Source organism: Haemaphysalis longicornis, unplaced genomic scaffold, assembly GCF_048455015.1.
Source record: "Haemaphysalis longicornis isolate Haplotype H1 unplaced genomic scaffold, Haemaphysalis longicornis Haplotype H1 scaffold_5, whole genome shotgun sequence".
NCBI classification, from domain to species: Eukaryota; Metazoa; Arthropoda; class Arachnida; order Ixodida; family Ixodidae; genus Haemaphysalis; species Haemaphysalis longicornis.
In genome coordinates, this window is record NW_027526385.1 from 67,399,902 (window position 1) to 67,418,482 (window position 18,581).

The window sequence follows — 18,581 nt, forward strand, 5'->3', positions numbered from 1 at the left end:
GTGACCACAACGTTTCCTGGTCAGCGATGCATTAAAGGCATCTGCTGTGACTAACAGCCTTGGCCGATCACCTTTACTAGGTCTAGGTTTAGACTTAACGTTTGGCATTCCCAAACGTTAAAAACTCCAACTGTATATTTTTGCATGATACGCTACTGCTATTGTTCTAAACTGTTCTCAGACCGCTTTGCTATCTATATAATATCGTTTCTACGCGGTTTGACGACAAGAATCTCCCTGCACCGCCAACAGCTTTATTAAGTCAGAGGTTTCGATTTTGCTTGATGCGAATTAAGCTGACGTGCAGGTCTTGCGCGGCACAACGAATTCAACGGCATAAATATCGCTTGTGTTACGCGGTCATTAGAAGTGCCTAACCGCACGCGTCTCTGGTTTTCATTCGCGCCAATAATCACCTACCTCGACTACGTCCACTGTCTCCAAGCTGCTGCAGAAACCCCTCTGCTCGGCTGAGGTGGATGGTGCTGACTCAAGCCGGAGTTCACGCCAGAGGCAGCAGTTCGTTCATGTCCCAGGAGCTACCAAGCTTTACCTGTCAACATACGCCCACCTCCAGAACGTCTACGTGGCTCTTATGGCCAGATCAACGTACAGGTTCGTACTCAACTTGTTTTCCCATAGGATGCCACTCTGAAGGGTCAAACGCATGGGTGGAGAACGGTGAGCTTGCGCACGTGTTTTTTTTTTTAATCGCACAGCTGTTTACTCTTGCGTTCTGGCTGGGCCGAACGTTAAAGGAGTACTGACGCGACATTTTCGTGTTACATTCTTTTTTCGCTGCTATGCGTGCCTCGGCTCTCAAACTTTACCTGCATTAAAACGCACCCTCACACAACTCACGCACCTCGTGCGACGCATCGCCCACCGCCGCTACGGCCTTCAGGATAAGGACACTCTCAGAATAACTCAAGCAATACTGATCAGTCGTCTAAATTACAGCACACCATACCTGGCTCTCAAATCCGTCGAAAAAGAAAAACTCAATACTTTTCAACGTGAGCGTTCGAGCTAGTTGGTACTCCATAGTGAAAATTTAAAGCGCAACAAATTCAGACAAAAGACGAATGACACAAGGACAAGCGCTAAGCGCTTGTCCTTGTGTCATTTATCTTTTGTCTGAATTTATTGCGCTTTAAATTTTCAATACTTTTATCCGCCAAGCCTACAAACTCGCCCTAGGCCTGCCCCCCTCAACATCCATGCGCAAGTTGCTCCAACTAGGGGTACACAATACTTTGGAAGAATTGCACGAAGCTCATCGTTGTTCCCAAATCACCCGTCTCAAGCTGACACCTACCGGACGAGACATGCTTACACGCCTCGGATACCCGGTGCCGCCCAAAGAAGACCAGCCCCAACGTGTCCCCCTCCACATCCGTCAACACATTCATGTAGCACCCGTGCCGCGGAATATGCACCCCCGTTACAACAAAGCACGCCGCAAAGCACGGGTCGATGCGGTTACGAAGAAGCACGCAGGTAACCCTACGACACTCTACACGGACGCCGCACGCTACACCCGAAAACCCGCCCACGCAGTCACGGTTATCGACCACCAGGGAACCGAAGTCACAGCCGCCACGATATTCACCATCTCTACAAACACCGCTGAGGAAAGTGCCATCGCCCTAGCAGCCACAACAAACAGCGAATACATTACACTCATTACGGACTCGCAAGTAGCATGCCGCAACTACCAGCTCGGCCGCATATCACCCTTCGCCCTCAAGATCCTTAATGCGATCCCGAAACTTCCCGACATCCACATCGTTTGGGCCTCTGGACACGAGTGTCTCGACGGAAATGAGGCGGCACACGCCGCTGCCCGAGTACACACCCTCCGGGCCATTTCCGAAGAGTGCCAAGGCACGGAGAAGGCCCCCCACACACTGAATGGCTACGCGGACATTCTCGCTCACTTCAGACACGAGCGTCAACGCTTCCCTCCACCCAACTCCCACCTTTCCTGAGCCGAAGCGACCACACTCCGTCGGCTACAGACCAACTCCTACACGCACTGTACCCTCCTCAACCATACCTACCCCACCCAGTATTATAGTACCTGCCACTTTTTCCCCCAACCAGGCACCCTGTACCATCTGGTCTGGGAGTACCAACAATCCCCATCCCTCACACCCAATCCCCGTCCTATGTACGAGCAGTGGGTGGACCGGCTGTCAAGCTCGGACTTCTCGACCCAGCGCATGCTGATAGAGAGGGAACGAGCAGCTAGCAAATACCAGGGCATCCCGGACTAGCGGACGCCCCCCACCGGTGCCCTCACCATCCTGCACCTTTAAGCTCGAAATTAAAGATTTCAGGCAAGAGGCAGCAGTTCGTTCATGTCCCAGGAGCTACCAAGCTTTACCTGTCAACATACGCCCACCTCCAGAACGTCTACGTGGCTCTTATGGCCAGATCAACGTTTATAAAGATGTTTATTCTCTCTCTCTCTCTTGAATACCAGCCCACTAATCATAGAATGGAAGGACGGTCAAGCGCACCGTCAATATTCATTTACGACATCGTTTATTCGTGTCAATTTCGGTTTCGGCTTATGTGTGCCAGTTTCAGTTTACGTCAGTTTACGTGTGAAAACGAACGCCGAGGGGCCGCCATGACAGCAGGTATCACGTGAGGTCACCATTCTTGCCGTGCCGCTGCCGCTCTGGACGTGCGCGCCCATACCGGCCGAGGTATTCACCACAAAGTAAGCTCTTCACCGTCCCCACACGCCCGGGCGCGTATTCCCAAATCATATCCCGTAGGGGCCCAGGCCGACCACACCTCCCAATCAGGGGCGCAGCCAAAGAGGTAAAAAAAAAATGCAATTTTTTAACCTCCTTGGACGCAGCACCGTGACGTCTCTACCTATATGTACGCGACTTCATGCGAGGTGGATTTTTTTCTTTTTTCCCCCTCCCCTCGTTTCGACTGCTTGGCAGGCGGCCGATGGTTTCGCTCCGTGGGCGGGGCTGGCCTGCGGCGCTGGGGAAGCTGACGCACATGTGGTAGAAGCTAACCTTTTGTACCTGAGCCCCTGATCTCTCCGCGCTCTTCTTGCGCACCTGCAAGTTGACGCTGACCTCCGATCGTGTTCCTAGATAAGCGTTCGACTCGGTGCTTGAAGTGCGCGCGCGGATGGACGCTTTCACGCGCATGTGGCAATTATACACGGTCCGGAAAGCAAACACCCTAATTGAAAGCTCATTCTACAGCACACAGAAGGGTATACAATTGAGTTGGGTGCTCTTTCACTATATACACACCTCGAAACACGATTCGGTGCTGCAGGTAAGGATTACAAGAAAGGCAGCCAATTACCCATTACTACATTTACAAACTGTCCTACTTTTGCGAAATATTATAGCTGCATGAGCTGCTACATTTTGGCACTTACATAAGCACTATTACATTGAATTTCGTTAACATAAACTTCATTGCATTATTCTTTATCAGGAACAGTGCCACTAAGGAAAACATTGACATTTTGTTAACAGCAATGGAAGGTGTGAATCATACATTGATAAGAAAGACACCAGCTCAAACGTACACGTTTTACACTCGGTCATGAATTCTGCATAATTTGCACTGCTGGTCATAACAATTTAGGGAAACAATATCGAAAATATATACCAACCAAGGGCTACGAAATAGTTGGATTGTACAGCAACTGAAGTACTCGAGGAGTTTGATATATGTCTTCTGTACAGGGCTATTGACCATAGTCTCTTCACTGAAGCCATCAGGCCGAGTTTGATATCAGTAATCATGCGTGCTGCCACTCACGCTGTTGCCAATGTCGATTAGTTATTTTTAACAATTTGTGCTTCATGCACACAGAGATTTTGCTGCATAAGATACGTTATTTATAAATAGACAGCTCCAGCAGGCTCCGAATGGCGCTGATGTCCCCCCTGTAATCGGGAAGGCACACCAAATCATTACCACTTAATTTGGCTCTGTCCATTATTCGACCGCAATCGCCACCAGCTTTTAACTCTAGGTCCCTACTGCTACTACTATGTATATTTTATTGGCGCAAGGGCGTCTGAGGCCAAAGAGCGCCAAGACAATGTTTGTTTTGTCACATTTATTAAAATGCCATGGCGATGATTGTGATGTACTTGATAAAAATAGTGTATATATGGGTGTAAAGGGCCCTTACTCTAAGAAGCGAAGATGAATAATATGAGGGGTAACAGTGACGATGTTTATGTGTGTGCTGGGAGCGCCATAACATAGCAGGGATGGCGGTGACGTCCCTGGCACGTTATGAAAACGCTCAGAACCGCCCTCACTATTTGCATTGGGTGGCCCTGATGTCACACATGGTATGAGATGAGTGTTAAAAATCCAATGTCAGCGAGATAGGCTAAAAGGCGTTCACTTCTAATCGGGGGTTGATCAGATAAAAACAAGGATGGGTGTAAGGTTATCATGTAGGTGTATAGTTCTGGGAAGTGTCGTTTCCTTGCGTCATGGTATGCCAAGCATTCAATCAATACATGGAGGACTGTAAGTCTTCGTCCGCATTTCTCACAAGATGGTGGTGGGGTTCCGTTTAAAAGGTATGAGTGTGTAGCGTGTGTGTGACCTATTCTTAATCTGCATATTGATATTTCTGTGAACCTGTTCTGTTTCTCTGTGTTGTATTTCCCTATGTGTGGTTTTATAATGTGCAGTTTGTTTTCTATTTGTGTGTCCCACTGTACCTGCCAGCGCCTCCGAAGCATACTCCGAACTAGTGGTTTCATGTCTAGGTACGGCACATGTGGGATATCTATATCACTGCGGAGAGCCGCCACAGCAGCATTCTGGTCAGCAATTTCATTGCCTGAAATTCCACTGTGCCCAGGTACCCAGCACACTACTACAGTCAATTTTAGAGCGTAAGCAGACATTATGGATTTGATAAGACGGTTTAAAATAATGTTTCTAGTTGGTTTTCCTGAATGGAGAGCTAATACTACACTCAGGGAGTCTGTAAAAATAATGGAACTGTGTATTCTGGTTTCTATAATGTGTTCCACAGTGGTTAAAATGCCGTGTGCCTCAGCTGGAAAAATACTGGTATTTTTGTTCATTGTCTTCGTGGTAGCAAAGTTTGGGCCATGTGCAGCGCATGACACAGAATGGGCGGACTTGGAGGCATCTGTGTAAAATGTTGTGTAGGGGTATTTGTGTCGTAGATGTAGGAAGTGCTGCAAGATGAGTTCTCTTGGTGCAGTTCTTTTGTTAATGGCTCTGAAAGATAAATCACAAGAAATGGGGGACATTTCCCAGGGAGCAACAAGGTCTGTGATCGAAGTTTTGTAAGTCTCGCTAAAAGAAACCCCAAGCTCTTCAGCATGCACTCTCACTCTCAACGAAAAAGGCGACTGAGAAACGAGTGCATGGCAGAGGTGTCATTGACAATAAACGAAGAAGGGTGATTTTTTATGGATGTTGCCTTCATGGCATACAATAGATCTGTGTATAAGCGCTGGTCTTCCAGGCACCACTGGTCACATTCCACATATAGGCTTTGTGCAGGACTCGTTCGGAAGGCTCCTGACGAAAGGCGAAGCCCAAGGTGCAGAACAGGGTCAAGCATTTTTAAAGCGGTTTTCGAAGCTGACCCGTATACTACGCTCCCATAGTCCAGCCGCGACTTCACTAAACTGTTGTAGAGACGCAGCAGGCACATCTTATCTGCGCCATAGGAGTGGTGGGATAGGACTTTTAGGATATTTATTGCCTTTATACATTTTATTTTGAGTAGCTTTATATGTGGAATAAATGACAGCTTTTCATCTAGCACAATCCCTAAAAACTTGTGTTCCTTCTTCACAGGCACAGCCACTCCACTGAGGTGGACGGTGGGCTCAGGGTGAATACCACGCCTCTTGGAAAATAAGACACATGTGCTCTTTTGAGGATTTAGCTTAAAGCCATTTTCGTTGGCCCATTTTACAAGCCTGTTTGTGGCAAGTTGTAACTGCCGTTCACAGATAGACAGGTTACAGGACCGGAAACTGATATGAACATCATCCACGTAAATGGAGTAAAAAATGGTACGGGGCAGAGCTTTTCCAAGTGTGTTCATCTTAGCTATAAAAAGTGTGCAACTAAGTACTCCACCCTGAGGAACGCCATTTTCCTGCATGTACAGCGCGGATAATGCAGCCCCGACCCTCACTCTGAATGCTCGTTCAGACAAATAGCTTTCAAGGGCATTAAGCATATTCCCACAAATTCCAAAAGATTTCAGGTCTCGCAGGATGCCGTAGCGCCAGGCAGTGTCATATGCTTTCTCTAGATCAAAAAATATGGACATACAAAACTGTTTGTTAACAAAGGCATTTTTCACATAGGATTCAAAAGCGACAAGTTGGTCTGTTGTTGATCTGCCCGACCGAAAACCTGCCTGGCAGCTGTCCAGAATACCATTGTATTCCAGGAAGTATAGTAACCTTCTATTGATCATTTTTTCGAACAGCTTGCACAAGCAGCTGGTCAGGGCAATTGGACGATAACTTGAAACACAGGATGCATCCTTTCCCTCTTTCAGCAGTGGCACAACAATAGCCTGTTTCCATGCCTTAGGAAAGTGCCCAGCACGCCATATTCTGTTAAATAAAAACAGGAGAGTATTGATTGTGTCTGTATGAAGGTGTTTGATCATGCCGTACGTAATGTTATCTGCACCTGGTGCCGAAGGCTTGCAACCAGCCAACGCAGTCATGAGCTCGTGAAGGGAGAATGGAGAGTTATAGGAGTCGTTTGATTGCTTGTGGTCACGTATGGACTTCCGCTCAGCTGACTTTTTGTAGTGTATAAATGTGCTTGTGTAATGTGAAGAGCTTGAGACGTGTTCGAAGTGTTGTGCCAACGCTTTGCCTGGTCCTCCAGGGTGCCACCAGTGGTGTCAACAAGGGGTAAGCCATGTGTGCTTTGTCCATTTAGTTTTCTTATCCTGTTCCAAACCTTTCTTGTATCGGTGAAAGAATTTATTGAAGTTAAGAAGGACCTCCAGGTATTGTTTTTGGCCTGACGGCGAATGCGCCTTCCCATGGCTTTGGTGCGCTTGAACGCTACAAGGTTGTCCGCAGTGGGGTACCTGCGAAGAATGCCCCACGCCTTGTTCTGTGCCTGGCGTGCTTGTCGACACTCTTCATTCCACCAGGGCCGCCTTAGGTTACTAGTGTCACCAGAAGTCTGGGGAATGAAGTTCTCTGCAGCGTCAAGGATATGTGCCGTGACAAGGCTACAAGCTTCATCAATACCCAAATGTTCTATGGAACTGTATGCGAGTTGAGATTTCTGCTTAAATTTCTCCCAGTCTGCAGCAGTTTCTTTAAACCTTTTAGTTGAGGTGGGAGTGTAAGGGTCTCTGTCTAGGCATCTCAGGAATACTGGGAAATGGTCACTTCCAAGCGGGTTTTTCTCCACCTGCCACTCAACGAGTGGAAAAAGAACAGCAGAACCGATTGCCAAGTCTATGTGTGAGTACGTGTTGTGTGTAATGTTATAATATGTGGGCTGTTTTTTGTTGAACAAACACGCACCAGATGATACTAGGAAATGTTCAATCAAGCGGCCGCGAGCGTCAGTTCGCCCAGAACCCCAGAGTTTGTTGTGTGCATTTAGGTCTCCAACTAAGATAAATGGTTCAGGAAGCTCATTTACCAACGACTCAAATTCTGAGGTAGACAATTGATGATCCGGGGGAATGTATAAGGAACATATTGTAATCAGCCGACCAAAAATGATCACGCGGACAGCAACTGCCTCAAGGCTGGTGAGTAGTCTAATGGACTGGGATGGAATGGATTTTCGCGTCACAATGGCAACCCCACCAGATGAATGAGCAAAGGCATCTCTATCTTTCCTGAAGACAGTGTATTGTTTAAGAAAGTTACTTTGCTTGGGATTCAGGTGTGTCTCTTGGAGGCAAACAATACTGGATTGATGTTTATAAAGGAGTTCATATACATCCAAGTTTTTTATGAGACCCCTACAGTTCCATTGAACTATGTTTTCAACAGCTATTATGGATTAAAGATAATAACGATGTAGTTGAGAAGTTGCCTATTCTGGTTCATGTCAGTGAGTCTTGTTTAGGGCCTGTTGTACGTTGAGGTGGTTTTTTCCCACGGCCAAAAGTGCCGCGGCGCTCATTTTGCGCCTGCTGGGCAGGTTGAGACGCCGAGGTGTCCATGTCCTCGTCTGACAAATCAGGCGGCACCGACATGGTGTTCATCCGACATCCACCTCGCGGATTGGTTCCTGAGGTGGCCGCAGGCTTCTTGGTTGGAACCTGCGGTGCGGGAAGGGAAGGAGTACGTGTGGGGCCACTTGAGTTCATGCTCTCAATGCCCTTGGGTGTCGTGCGGGCCAATGGAGCTGGACTGGAAGAGGCCGGACCAGTCCCAACAGCGCCCGTCACCACATTCTCCACGGGCTCCGCAGACGTAGTGGCGGGGTGTTCGGCTGTGGACGGCAGCCCAGCAGGAGGAGGAACCACCAGGGCCTCTGCTGTAGAGGCAGGAGCTGGTGGTTGCTCGGAGGGGGTTAACGACAGCGACACATCAGCTAAGCTGCATTGTGTCGCAGTACTAACCAAACGTCGCCCCAACCCCCGGCGGGCGGCGTCTGCATAGGATGCAGCCGAAAACATCCTGTGCTTTTGGCGTGCTTCGGGGAAACTGATATTTTCGGTTACTTTGATTTGAATGATCTCTTTTTCTTTCTTGAAAGATGGGCAGGATCGTGAGTATGCAGCGTGTGAACCACTGCAGTTCGGACATTTCATGATTGTGTTTTTGCAGTCATCAGAAGGGTGATCATTCTCGCCACATTTCGCACAGGTGAGCTTGCCACGGCAAGCTAGAGTTCCATGACCGTAGTGTTGACATTTAAAGCATCGCCTCGGGTTTGGAATGTAGGCGCGTACACGACAGCTAAGGAAAGCTGCCTTCACTGTCTCTGGCAGGGTAGAGCTAGCAAATGTTAGGATGATGTGTCGGGTCTTGATCTCTGCTCCATCTCTTCTCATAATAATTCTACGGACGCCAACAACACCTTGGTCATGCAGTCCCTCAAGGAGATCATCATCTGTCTCATGGAGGAGCTCTTTGTCAGAGATAACACCTTGGACAGTGTTTAGCGTGCGGTGTGGCGTAACGGTGACGGTCAAGTTGGCAATTTTTTCTTGCTTCAGGAGGTTCTCGCTTTGGTTTTTTCGCATAACTTCAACAAGGAGGTCTCCAGAGGGCATCTTTTTGGCGTTGTAGTCTTTGCCGACAATGTTTTCAATACATTTGGCAATTAAGAAGACTGACAGGTCGGTGATAGGTTTTTCCTCGGTCGAGTGTACAACTAGATACTTGCTGAAAGCTGCCTGAGGTGGTTGGGTGCGGAGTACTTCGGTGCGACCCCTTTTAGGAGGTCGATCAGGGTGTTTTGCGAGAGTTGAGAAAATAGCCATAGAACATGGAATCAATTCGGTGGCGAGGCCAGTCGCCCACCACCGAGCCCAACAAGGGAACGTGGCTTTGAAGCACACGTTAACTGTACCTCGCCACTATAACCCTATGGTCGGAATCTAGGGTGATGTCCTCGCACAGGGTTAACCCTCGCCGCCTAGAGAAAAAACGGAAAAATGAGGAAGAGAAAAGATGACAGGACAGGGTTAGGAAAGAACATAGGAAAGGGAAAGAATGGAGAAGAGGATAGGAAGAGGCGACTGGCTGATTCCCCCCAGGTCGGGTCAGACTTGGGGCACCGTCTACGGGAAGCGGGGGCCGAAGTGGTGTGTTGCCTCTGCCAGGGGGCCACGAAGGTCCAAAACAACCCTGGCTTTGGCTCAACCACCAGGATGCCCTTTTCCCCGGACACGGCAAAGCCACGCACAGCCGAGGGCGTGGGTGGGTCCAACCCACATGTGCTCGGGTCCGTGGTGTTGCAAGACACCAAGTGCCTACCGCAGTAGGCACCCCTGCGGAGCTCGGGACCGTGGTGGCGCTACTCACCAAAACACCTTGAGTACACAAGGTGCCCCCTGCGGGGTAACTCTAGGTCCCGCCCCTGCAACTGAACAGGAACATGTTAGTCGGGTCCGTGACGATCCCACCGCACTAGAAGCAATTACCGAGAACGTCCTTGAAAACCAACTCTACAAATTGGTGTAGCAGCCTGGCCGACTTCCCCGTTCGGTATACAATGTGAACTGTCTGCAGCGTGCACTGTTTTCAGTGTGAACCGCATTGTCCATAGTGTGAACTGTACATTTAAGTGTGAACTGTGCGTTTTGCTGCCACTGACTAACTTTAATGTGTTCATTTTGCGATTAGGACCCCAAGACTGCAACTGTGTTCATTGTGCGAGTTGTGACCTTCCCCTTTTCTCCTCATCCTTGCTCCCCCAGGGCCCCATGGCCTCTCATTTAATGCAGTGTTACACTCACTCAGATACGTATATTCTTTTCGCTATGACTAATGAGTAGTTGCCCGTGAGCTTGAAGTCATGGTAGTCGCAGCAGAGATAAAACTAAGTAAAAAAGTTATCTCCTTGGCGCACTATTTTTGCGATAGTGATCTCGGAGTCCAAATAGCGGCAGAAAATTGTCACATTTAGAGATCCACTGATGGGTATAGATTAAAAGTTTGTGTCTGTTTCCTGCGACGCATTTTTAGCTACCACATATATATATTTCTGTAGTGTCTGGCTTTTTCATTCGCCAACATTGTGTCACAGCTCTTGCCTCAACTGTAAGCCACACACACGCAAAAAAGTATACAAATGTATAAACAAGAAATAGCAGGAATAAAAATATAAATAGTACAACACAAGTTGCCCACGGAGCAAAACCATCGGCCGCCCGCAAAGCTGCCGAAACGAGGGGAGGGGGGAAAAAGAAAACATCCACCTCGCATGAAGTCGCGCACATATAGGTAGAGACGTCACGGTGCTGAGTCCATGGAGGTTAAAAAATTGCAATATTTTAACCTCATTGGCTGCGCCCCTGCTTAGGGGGTGGGGTCGGCCTGGGCCCCTACGGGATATGGTTTGAGAATACGCCGCCCGGGCAGCATGACGTCAGTCCCAAAACCATGACGTGTACACACGCCGGAGCAGCGCGCGCCAACCACAGCCAGCGCGTCGGCTTCGTCACGGGAGCCCCTACGTCGGCAGTTTGGGTCAAGTAGCAGATGATGTCATATCGGCCCGCTCTGGGCTTTCTCGTGCGGGCGAATAATAAAACGGATTTAAAATATGTTACGCCGAACGGTTGCTGTTGAAACTTGCTGGGAGATCTGATAAAAAGGAAGCATTTTATCTCAGCTTTGAAATTTCCTGTCAGTACTCTTTTAACAGAAAACTTCCTTCGGCAAAGTGGAGAGGGGAAAGGCTAAGCTGGGGGAGCCATTGCTGCTCGACGTGTGGCGAGTCTGGGAGGAGTGGCACACAACGATTGACGTACGAGTAGTAGTCAAAGCGCGCGGTTCGACACAGCTGCCGTGGAAACGACGCACGTAGTATGAGATTGCCTGACCCTCGTGATGACGTAAGCTCTGACGTGCACGTGTTTTCCTGAAAAAGATGTGTGTGTGTGTGGGCCGGCGGCGTCAGTATGTGGTCTGTTGTCGAGATGGACTTTAGTGGGCGGAAGCAGTACATACAGCAATGCTGTTTCATCAGTCTTCACGATGTTCAAGGCCAAATGCACACAAAATTTCAACCTCTTCAAAGCGTTATTTTCGTATAATCTGCCTAAAACATCCGATGACACAAAAGATGGCAGCTGAAATAAAATACCCGTTTCCGTGACGCAAACGACCATCAAAAAACTTAGGTGATTCCTCTGTCATAAGAATCTGTAAAACACGAAAGTGAAAAGTGGAGCGTAATCTGCAGCTGAGCATGATTTGGGCGCGGCAGCTCTCTTGTGGGTGTGCTTGGCAAGCGACCCCCTGTTGGCGGGTCGCTTCGGCAAAGGTGTACCGGCGTCATTTGCGTGACGGATATTACGTCAATGAAAACTGCTATATGCCGGCATGAAACACTTTCGTGTCCAAATATAAAACCAGAAAACGAAAAACCTTCAGCACAGTCAAACCTCGGTACAACGAACACCACGTTAACGAACTTTTCAGATTAACGAGCGTTTAAGAAATCCCACGCCGACTGCTTATAGTTTTAATGTAAAATTATTTCACTACAACGTACTTCAGAATAGCGAACGTTTCAAAATAACGATCGTTTTATTTAGTTCCGTGCCATGTTAACAACACCTCAGTACTACGAACTCATATTTTCAAGGCCAGAGACTCTTAGAAGTCCGTTAAACAATCGCGGCAACCGGGGCAGTGTGCTAGTAGACGACACGACAAAGCGCAGCGAAGAAGAGGACGTCTTGAAACTTGCTCCGCGGAATGCGGCAGCCGATGCAAGAGGGAGAAAAAAGGTGAGGAGAAGAGAAAAAATGAAGCATGGTTAGCCTTCTCCGTCCCGAAAGCCGCGGCCGCGCTATTCGCGCTCACCCCAACTTTTTCTACGTTCCGCCGCTGCTCACGTGGCTTGCTGGATCTTCACGGACATCAGCGGAGCTGACAACAGAGGACATTGCCCAGATTGTGAGCGTTCAGGATGAAGAAGTGAAGATGGCAGTGAGGATGGCATAAAGAACGATACCTCTGAGAGTGCCGCAGCAGCACTCGAAGACTACGACGAGCACGCGACGACTGCGGATGTGGTGGACAACATACAAAAACTCCGCACATGTCCGGAGAAAAACCGCACTGATTCACTCCCCAGGAATGTGTAAGAGTTTGAGTCCTTCGTGCTAGGAAGCTTGGTCTACTCGCGCTAGATGAAAATCGCCAACCACTTTAAATAAACGTGCATTGTTTCATGATCACCAGTGCATTTTGTTTTTGTGAAAAATGACTCCAAGGATGCACTGCTGTACACGTAGGTCGTTTTAGGCATTGAAATACTATTTGTTTTCTTAAATTTTGCGATTTTCACTATAACGACCTTTCAGAATAACGAGCAATTTTCCATGGTCCCCTGAAGTTCGTTATATCGAGATTTCACTGTATAACGTAGTCTTTAGTACTAAAGGTTGCTTCCCCGCAAGACACCCGGTGTGCAGGGGTGCAGCCTTTACAGGCCGCTTGCTTCGTTGTATATATATCAGTTCCGGGATGGTAAGACGTCACCGAAATCATGGTGTATCCGGGAATAAAACACCTTCGTGTTACAATTGAAGATTTTGTAACCGGAATCGAGAAGAGCGCAACTACTAGAGCCGGATGAAGTGACGCTCCAGCCGGGCCGGCCGGCCGGAGAGAACCTGCGTGCAATGCTTCGCTCTCGCTGCAGTCCTAGGAGAAGCGCGCTCAGCGGTGCTCGTCCGGTTCTCCTGGCTGGCCGTAGGAAAAAACGCAGGGCCGGCTGCAGTGTCACTCCCGCTTCATGGCTGTTTGCGCAATCCGCTGGCAGGTGCAGCGTCGCCTGCGACCGGGCTATTTTAAACGCTTCTAATTAATGAACAGCGTATTTCACGTGGATACCAGTCATGTCCCAGTTGGTATTGTGGTACGTACTGTACGTTCAAAGTAAATTTCGCCGGTGTGAAATTGAGAGTGAAGTTGGACTTTAGGTCTACCATGCTGGCCCAATTTTTTCCTCTCCTATACCGGTCCTGTAGCTTTCACGCATAGTCCTGACCGCGGCTGTACCGGTTTCCGGAGAGGGAACACGCGTGCCTCACTTTGGATTTCCGGGGCCTGTCTACCGCATGTGTCTACCCGAACCCGTGCGTGAGTCTTCGAATTCCACTGAGGCTAGTCTACGGCGCGTAGCACTTTCTTAAGCGAAGCTTGCCTTGGTCCTCTGCTATCCCGTACGTTATACCACAGGGAAGGCAGTCTGAAACTACAATGTTTTAAGGCCGGTGTTCTGACTGGGATTCAAGTTAAATTTTCTGGTTGTGCAGAACAGCAGCCCACGAGTGGACTGCAATCCAGCTCCTTCATCTCCCTTCTTACGATGAGGATAAACTCCCACTATCTGTCGTGGGGATCGGAGTAACGATAGCATTGGGAAGACGAAGAATGGTGGGAGTAAACATGTCTGCGTGCAGCGACGTATGTTTTCATCGAAATATTTCTTCTGGCCAGTCATACACCCCGTTATATCAACTTTGAAGTTTGACTGAGAAAACTGTGGAGTGCATAACACGCGAGAATGAATTAACCGTATGAAAGATATCGATGCATTAAGCAGGAAAATGGGTTGCCCAGCAAAATACGCTGGGCTTTTCACTTTCAGGCGCGGATGGAGCACAGGCAAAGAGAAACAGTCGCGTAACTGGGCATATCGTTACTTTGACCGTCATCAGAAGGAGTAACAACAGCCTGTCTGTCTGTCTGTCTGTCTGTCTGTCTGTCTGTCTGTCTGTCTGTCTGTCTGTCTGTCTGTCTGTCTGTCTGTCTGTCTGTCTGTCTGTCTGTCTGTCCGCCTGACGTTTCATTTCTCTTCCTGCATGGACGCCATAGGGCTAAATCTTTCTCCTAGGTCTCCTCCCTCTCTACAATATTTTCGGTCAACGTACCACAGAGGCGAATGGTGCCAAACTGACAGAATTTGTTTGTCATATTTTACGAGCTCGGGAAGTTTTTTCCGTGTTCCAACTGGTAGAAATACGAAAGAGTCGTAACAAGCAGCCTGAAACTAGATAATACGTTTTTTTTAATTCACTCGTGTTCTCAACTGTAGTACTGGCGTATTCTGTTCGCTATACCCGTTCACCGTTTACCGCTACCAAGTGAGCGAACAGAAGCATTTTTTTTTTCCTGATCACCGTTTGTTCTCGTACACAGGTCCCTTGCCAACAAGTTTTTGATGAAAGCCAGCTTGTTGTCCACGGCCACGTTTCCGGGTATTGGGCGCTGGAGTGGCTACTGGGACCCCGTCCTCGCCAAGGACTTCACGGCGTTGAGTGTGGTGATTCAAGGTGGGTTGCCTGCTTTGTCGCAGGGCAGTCCTCAGCGTTACCATACGTCGGTGAGTCTTCGTAGACCGTGCCGAAGATGAAACTTTAAGGGAACGAAATGCAAGAAGCAGTCACCCGTGTATTTGTCTGTCGATTTTAAATGCGGAGCATTTCTTAGGCTCGCGATGTCACTCGTCGATGTTGTCGGCGCCGTCCACACGTTCACTGCGCATGCGCGTCGCGTCGAGGCGCAGGTGCGCGTCCCTCCCCCGTACCCTCCTCGCTCTCAACAACAGGTGCGGCGGTGCGGGAGGAGCGCGTGTACCCCGTGCGCTCTGTCGCTCTCAACAACAGCTGCGGTGGTGCGGGGGGAGCGCGTCTGTGCGCGCATGCGTCGTAGCTACCCGTGCGCTGCGTCGCGCTCAACAGTAACGGCGGCAGGGCGTGTACACGTGATAACGGCGTGGTGGGTGCGTGGAAAGTTCGCGCGCTTGTGTACGGAAGTGTGCGCACGCGCGTCTCTCCCCGCCTCTCCCTCGAATGCGGGCGGTGTGTATATAAGCGGTGGAGCGCGCGTCCGGAATTCAGTCAAGGGCGTCTTTGCTTGGCTTTCGCTTGACTTGACGCTTTGCTTGACGGCACCAAGCAATAAAGACAGACTTTAACTTTACACTCCTTGCCTTCGCTTCTCCTTCATTCAATAAATACGAATAATAAAGACGCAATAACAATTAAGCATTCCCAAACCATACCCAATTACGCAACATTCACGCGATACCCCCACCACTCTGCGACGCATTTACTCGAGTTCCCCCCGTGGGAAGATGCGGGCGGGTTTTTTAAATATCCCAATCGAAAATGGCGACAAGAAAAAATTCTGTAGTTTGTCGTATTCTCGATTGTGGTACCGTCTTCTTGTCGTATTCTTGCCACGTCGTGATTCTGATGTTCTGTCGTGTGTCGTATTAGTGCCCTGATTTTGATGTATCGTCGTGCCGAATTCCTGTCACTTCTTGATCCTGATGTTCCATCAGTACATGGTTTGCACATAGTTTGAATGTTATTGCCCATTGTGAAGCATAGCGTAAATGGCAGTTCTGTTGTGACTACATGAATGTTTGTCGTTGAGAAAATTGACTTTGTTGTTACGACATAAATGTGTGTCGTAACAACAGACGGCTCGGTCGCAACAACAGAACTTCTGTTGTCACAACAAAGTTTTCTGTCGTACGACAGAAGTTCTCGTTAGTTTTTTTGCGGTATTCCTGTTGTGATTTTAGACTGGGATCAAGTTTAAAAACTTACCATTCCTTCCTAAAGGAAGTTGAAAGAAGTGTCAACACTTCGTCTAATTCAAGTAAAGTGCGTCCAATCGATCGTGAAACCTTCAAAGACCCGAATAGCAAACCAGGAACGACATCCACGCGACGATCTTTCGCGCAGTAAGTGGACCCATCCACGGATAAAATATGCCGATACGTGGTTTATGAAGAGGTATTCTATTGTACTCCTCCTTCATGGTCGATGCGTGTATTGTCTTATTTAGAAGAGTTCCTTTTTTTGTGATTTTCAAGTAACCGTTCTGACACAATAGAAGCCTGGTTTCGCGCATGCACCATCTGTCCAGAGATCTCATCAGAGCTTTTCGGCCGACCAACCGGTGTATGGAGGAATGCATTAGCTTTGTGACAGATTACAATCGGTCCCACTAAGAAAGCTTTCACTTTAAAAATGAGAGTGAACATTGATTTAAGAAACGCGAAAATCTCAAACCTTTTGCATGAATACCACAATACGTCCTGCCAAGGGTTATTAGCCTCCCTACAGTGCTCGATCTTCCTCATGTTGGCTTATGTATGTCTTGTCCTTGTTGTGCGAGATCTCTAGATTCTCCACGTTGTAAAATTTTGCGTCTGTCGTGTGTGGCGCCTGTAAATTAGTCAGAGTGAAAGAACGCCACCTGACCAAAAAAGGGGATTAGTAGGCAACGTCGTTCTTTCATAGCTGAAGCTTGTCAGCCAAGGTCATAAAGATAAATGATGCCACGCGAGGAAGAAAACGCGTTTTTAAGCAACACTTGGGATAGTTGGTGTGTGGCGCTGCAAGCTGGAGCGCTTGAAGCGCGTTTTTCCACTGTGCATATTCAAACGAAACCACCCCACCCCTCCCCTCTCCTGAGGACTACTACTTGAATTCAACTCAGTGCAACGACTTTAAATTTCTGTTTGTTTCGGTTAAAACAACATTTGCGATTGAACATACTATGAAGTGTAGGGACTATGTACTTTTACATTTTGTTACGCTCAATTTCACGCGGGAGCTCACCGCACCGAACAACCGCCACGGTGGCTCAGTGGCTAAGGCGTTGGGCTGCTGAGCACGAGGACGAGGGTTCGATTCCCGGCCGCCACGCCCGCTTAGCTGGTGGAGGCGAAAAAGAAAAACGGCTGTGTGTACAAGATTTCGGCGCGCGTTAAAGGAGCCATGAAGACAAAATACAAGTTGGGTTTATTAGAAAGACTGCTTAGTCCCGATAACAATGATACCAATATCATCGCAATCTTCGTCGCGACCCCCAAGCCAATTTCCCGCAACTTTTCTATGACGTCACGGAACCTTGTTTGTGCGATTGGCGGCCGCCTAACCAACCTGTCGCGACGACACATGACTGGACGTCTATGATGGGGCCTCTAGTTCCATTTGACCGCATCACTTGAATGCTAACGTACAGTTAACGCACTGAAAATTATGTTTTACTGTGGGCCCGTAAGACGTCATTCCTGCTCATAACACGTCACCGTGGCGCAAAATTTGAAAGTTTTTAAATACGTCTTGCTTTTTTTCGCTAAAAAGCATCTTTTGTGGCTGTAATGGAGTTGAGTGAGATACTGAATTCTAGTTCTTTCAAATTAAACGAAGTTGTATTTTCTCTTCATGGCTCCTTTAAAGATCCCCAGGTGGTCAAAATTATTCCGGAACCCTCCACTACGGCGCGCCTCATCGCCTGCGTTGCGTCTGCGCGTTAAACCCTGCAATCCACCAATCACATCAGTGCACCTAACAGTAACTGCAGCGATACCATTTAACAGAGAAGCTGTTCTTGGCCGAGGCTTTCGTTGAACGAAATGTGGTAACGTGGCCGCAGCCTCGTGGACAGGGCATAGCCAAGCAAGGAATAGAGCGAGCGCCTAGCACACATGCAGCAAATTGAAGGAATGTTTTAATGAGACGCTTATATAGGCAAAGCTTTTTTAAACAACTATCTCTGGTGACAATTTTTACACTTGTCTACTTTATTGAACAAAAAGAAAACAAAGAATATTTCAGGCAAGACATCAGGTACACAAGTAATATTTGCATTGTTATTTTAATTAAACATTCATCGCTGCTTGATCTGTGCGATAGAAAATAAAAAAAACACTCCGTGAAAAACAAAAAGCGCTTGCGTTGCCCTCTAGTGGCCGCGTTCCAAGTTGTGCAAAAGTAACAAAAGGCTCCAGTAGATGGCGCCAACTGTGGAACACGGCAAAAATGAATTGGCACGAATGGGGTTCGATCTGCTGGCTTCACCAAG